Source organism: Leopardus geoffroyi, chromosome B2 (assembly GCF_018350155.1).
Source record: "Leopardus geoffroyi isolate Oge1 chromosome B2, O.geoffroyi_Oge1_pat1.0, whole genome shotgun sequence".
NCBI lineage: Eukaryota > Metazoa > Chordata > Mammalia > Carnivora > Felidae > Leopardus > Leopardus geoffroyi.
This window is the reverse complement of record NC_059332.1, coordinates 51,126,594-51,132,075: the sequence shown is the minus strand read 5'-3', so window position 1 is coordinate 51,132,075 and position 5,482 is coordinate 51,126,594. Positions and strand designations below refer to the sequence as shown.

The 5,482-nt window shown below is 42.3% G+C and overlaps 1 pseudogene; it reads right to left on the bottom strand.

Moving 5' to 3' along the window:
- Window positions 1-3,652: 3,652 nt before the first annotated feature.
- Window positions 3,653-5,218, bottom strand: LOC123609739 (annotated as a pseudogene).
- Between the last annotated feature and the right edge of the window lie 264 nt (window positions 5,219-5,482).

Below are 5,482 nucleotides of genomic sequence, written 5' to 3'. Positions count from 1 at the left end.
GTGTTAGACATGTTCTGCATCTTAATCTGATTCATGGTTATTAATATGTTAAAGTGACCAAGATGTGCACTTAAGATGAGCTCTCTTTGTACATTTTATGTATGTTATACCTAAAACAGGGGAAAAAAAGTGGGTAAAAATTATTTAGAGAGGAACTTTTGAGCAAAACTGTCTCTCAAACTGTGGTTATTTACTGAATAACTGCATTTTTTTAATACTTTTTGAATACATTATGCTATCACTGTGTCCTTTTTTTTCACTTAAGACAGGGAATACTTGTATTCAAACCTATCAGAGAAATGGACAGCTTGAATCTGTAACAGAGTGCTGTGTTTTAAAGCATAGGTCAGTAATTATATACGAGAGTATATATTGCTACATACAAATTAACTGATCAGAGCTCAACCTTTATTCTTTTTTTAAATATTATTTACTGTCAAATTGGCTAACATATAGGGTGTAAAGTGTGCTCTTGGTTTTGGGGGTAGATTCCTGTGGTTGATCGCTTACATACAACACCCAGTGCTCATCCCAAGTTCCCTCCTCAATGCCCATCACCCATTTCCCCCTCTCTCCCATCCCCCGATCCACCCTCAGATTGTTCTTTGTATTTAAGAGTCTCTTATGGTTTTCCTCCCTCCCTCTCTGTTTGTAACTTTTTTCCCGCTTTCCTTCCCCAGGGGTCTTAAGTTTCTCAAGATCCACATATGAGTGAAAACATAGGATATCTGTTTTTCTCTGACTTATTTCACTTAGCATAATACCCTCCAGTTCCACATTGTTGCAAATGGCAAGATTTCCTTCTTTCTCATTGCCAAGAAGTATTCCTTATTTTCTTTATTCAGTTATCAGTTGCACATTTGGGCTCTTTCCATAATTTGGCTATTGTTGAAAGTGCTGCTGTAAACATTGGGGTACCTGTGCCCCTATGAATCAGCACTCCTGTATCCTTTGGATAAATACCTAGTAGTGCTATTGCTGGGTCATAAGGTAGTTCTATTTTTAATTTTTTGAGGAATCTCCACACTGTTTTCCATAGTGGTTGCACCAGTTTGCATTCCCACCAACAGTGCAAGAGGTTTCCCATTTCTCCACATCCTCGCCAGCATCTGTTGTTTCTGGAGTTGTTAATTTTAGCGACTCTGATCGGTGTGAGGCGTTATCTCTGTGTGGGTTCAATTTGTATTTCCCTGATGAGTGACATTGAGCATCTTTTCATGCGTCTGTTGGCCATCTGGATGTCTTCTTTGGAAAAGTGTCTATTCATGTGTTCTGCCCATTTCTTCACTGGATTATTTGTTTTTCTGGTATTGAGTTTGGTAAATTCTTTATAGATTTTGGACACTAACCCTTTATCCGATATGTCATTTAAAAACATCTTTTCCCATTCTGTCAGTTGCCTGTGTTTTGTTGATTGTTTCTTTTGCAGTGCAGAAGCTTTTTATCCTGATGAGGTCCCAGCAGTTCATTTTTGCTTTTGATTCGCTTGCCCTTGGAGACATGTTGAGCAAGAAATTTCTGTGGCTGAGATCAAAGAGGTTGTTGCCTGCTTTGTCCTCCAGGGTTTTGATGGTTTCCTGTCTCACATTCAGGTCTTTCATCCATTTTGAGTTTATTTTTGTGTATGGTGTAAGAAAGTGGTCCAGGTTCATTCTTCTGCATGTCACTGTCCGGTTCTCCCAGCACCAGTTGCTAAAGAGACTTTTTTTCTCATGGATACTCTTTCTTGCTTTGTCAAAGATTAGTTGGCCATACGTTTGTGGGTCCAATTCTGGGTTCTCTATTCTATTCCATTGGTCTATGTGTCTGTTTTTGTGCCAATGCCATACTGTCTTGATGATTACAGCTTTGTAGTAGAGGCTAAAGTCTGGGATTGTGATGCTTCCTGCTTTGGTTTTCTTCCTGAATATTACTTTGGCTATTCTGGGTCTTTTGTGGTTCCATACAAATTTTAGGATTGCTTATTCTAGCTTCGAGAAGAATGCTGGTGCAATTTTGATTGGGATTACACTGAATGTGTAGATAGCTTTGGATAGTATTGACATTTTAACAATATTTGTTCCTCCAATCCATGAGCATGGAAAGTTTTTCCATTTCTTTGTCTTCTTCAATTTCCTTCATAAGTTTTCTATAGTTTTCTTTTTTTTTTTTTAATTTTTTTTTTCAACGTTTATTTATTTTTGGGACAGAGAGAGACACAGCATGAACGGGGGAGGGGCAGAGAGAGAGGGAGACACAGAATCGGAAACAGGCTCCAGGCTCTGAGCCATCAGCCCAGAGCCCGTCGCGGGGCTCGAACTCACGGACCGCGAGATCATGACCTGGCTGAAGTCGGACGCTTAACCGACTGCGCCACCCAGGCGCCCCAGTTTTCTATAGTTTTCAACATACATATCTTTTATAACTTTGGTTAGGTTTATTCCTAGGTATTTTATGGTTCATAAATGGGATCTATTTCTTTATTTCTCTTTCTGTTGCTTCATTATTGGTGTATAGAAATGCAACCGATTTCTGTACATTGATTTTGCACCCTGCAACTTTGCTGAATTCATGTATCAGTTCTAACAGCCTTTTGGTGGAGTCTTTTGGGTTTTCCATGTAAAGTATCATGTCATCTGCAAAAACTTAAAGTTTGACTTCTTCTTTGCCAGTTTTGATGCCTTTTATTTCGTTCTGTTGTCTGATTGCTTACACCAGGACTTCCAACAATATGTTAAACAACAGTGGTGAGAATGGACATCCCTGTCGTGTTCCTGATCTCAGGGGGAAAGCTCTCAGTTTTTCCCCATTGAGGATGATATTAGCTGTGGGCTTTTCGTATATGGCTTTTATGATGTGTAGGTATATTCCTTCTACCATGACTTTCTTGAAGGTTTTTATTAAGAAAGGATGCTATGTTTTGTCAAATGCTTTTTCTGCATCTATTGACAGGATCATATGGTTCTTATCCTTTCTTTTATTGATGTGATGTATTACATTGATTGATTTGTGAATTTTGAACCAGCTCTGCAGCCCAGGAATGAATCCCACTTGATCATGGTGAATAATTCTTTTTATATGCTTTGAATTCGATTTGCTAGTATCTTGTTGAGAATTTTTGCATCCATATTCATCAGGGATATTGGCCTGTAGTTCTCCTTTTTTTGTGTGAGGTCTCTGGTGGCTTCATAGAATGAGTCTGGAATTTTCCCTTTTATTTCTATTTTTTGGAATAGCTTGAGAAGGATGGGTATTATCTCTGCTTTAAATGTCTGGTAGAATTCCCCTGGGAAGCCATCTGGCCCAGAACTCTTATTTGTTGGGAGATTTTTGGTAACTGATTCAATTTCTTCACCAGTTATGAGTGCAACCTTTATTCTTTTTTTTTTTTTATTTTTTTTTCAACGTTTATTTATTTTTTGGGACAGAGAGAGACAGAGCATGAACGGGGGAGGGGCAGAGAGAGAGGGAGACACAGAATCGGAAACAGGCTCTAGGCTCTGAGCCATCAGCCCAGAGCCTGACGTGGGGCTCGAACTCACGGACCGCGAGATCGTGACCTGGCTGAAGTCGGACGCTTAACCGACTGCGCCACCCAGGCGCCCCGCAACCTTTATTCTTAAAACAGAAGAAGCTTCCCTGTAAAAGCAGTATCTTTATAACATTTTTAACTTTAGTATTCCTCTCCCTCTTCACCCTTTCCTTCATCAGAATCCACAGCAACCTCCTCATAATCCTTCTCAGGCAGCCATGTTCTCACAAGCCTCAGAAGACTCTCCTTCCTCCATTCCCTCACCCACATGCTGGTGAACAAAGGCATGCTTGGTATATATCAGGTCAAACTTGTGGTCCAGGGGATCCCAGGCCTCAGCAATGACTGTGGTGTTGGTCAGCATGCACACAGCTCGGTGTACTTTGGCCAGGTCTCCACCAGGTACCACGGTGGGAGGCTGGTAATTAATGTCAACTTTGAATCCAGTGGGCACCAGTCCACAAACTGGATGGTGCGCTTGGTCTTGATGGTGGCATTGACAATAGTGACATCTTTGGGAACCACATCACCACAGTACAACAGGCAGCAAGCCATGTATTTACCATTTCACCATCTGGTTGGCTGGCTCAAAGCATGCCTTGGTGATCTCTGCTACAGAAAACTGCTCATGGTTGGCTTTCTCAGCAGAGATGACAGGGGCATGTGTGGTCAGAAAGAAGTGGATGTGGGGTCCGGAATTCTGTCAGATCAACATTCAGGACTCCATCAAATCTGAGGGAAGCAGTGATCGAGGACACAATTTGACCTATCAAACTATTCAGGTTAGTGTATGTTGGGCATTCAATATCCAGGTTTAAAAACACACACACACACACACACACACACACACACACACAACTTTTTTTAATGTTTATTTATTTTTGACAGAGAGAGAGCATGAATGGGGGAGGGGCAGAGAGGGAGACACAGAATCTGAAGCAGGCTTCAGACTCTGAGCTGTCAGCACAGAGCCTGACATGAGGCTCAAACTCACGAACTGTGAGATCATGACCTGAGCTGACGTCAGATGCTTAACTGACGGAGCCACCCGGATGCCCCAATATCGAGGTTTATTTGACAGATGTCATAGATGGCCTCATCGTCTACTGTGAAGACACAATCAGAATGCTCCAGGGTGGTGTGTGTAGTGAGGATGGAGTTGTAGGGCTCAACTACAGCAATGGAAACCTGGAGGGCTTGGTAAATAGAGAACTCCAGCTTGGACTTCTTGCCATAATTGACAGAGAGATGTTCCATCAGCAGGGAGGTAAACCTGGAACCAGTTCCCCTTCCAAAGCTATGGGAAACCAAGAAGCCCTGAAGACCTGTGCACTGGTTGGCCAGTTTCCAAATTCGGTTCAAGACAAGGTCACTGATCTCCTTGCCAACGGTGTAGTGCCCTCAGGTTGGCAGCATCTTCCTTGCCTATGATGAGCTTCTCAGGGTAGAAGAGCTGGAGGTAGGGGCCAGTGTGAACTTCATCAATGGCTGTGGGTTCCAGGTCTACAAACACCACCCTGGGAACGTGCTTGCCAGCACCTGACTCACTGAAGAAGGTATTTAAGGGTCATCTCCTCCCCTAGTGGTCTTGTCACCTGGCATCTGGTCATTGGACTGGATGCCGTATTCCAGGCAATAGAACTCCTAACAGGCATTGCCAATCGTAACACCAGCCTGGCCAACATGAATGGGAATAAATTCGTGCATGGTTGCTGCTTTATGGCTGCTGAGCAGGTGGCAGACAGGAAAAGGAGAGGTTGTTTCTTCTTACAGCAGGCCTCTTAGGGGGTCAATGTAAGAGAACACACCTCATCATGCCCTTTTAATGAAAGATGATTAACAGCTAACATCTCAATAAGAAGTATCATGTTCTGAAGTTCCTAGGAAATTTGTGAGGTCTGGGTTCAGATGGGACACAAGCACATCTAGCATAAAGCAAGAGCACAGACTTGAGTTCAAGTCCTAATATTT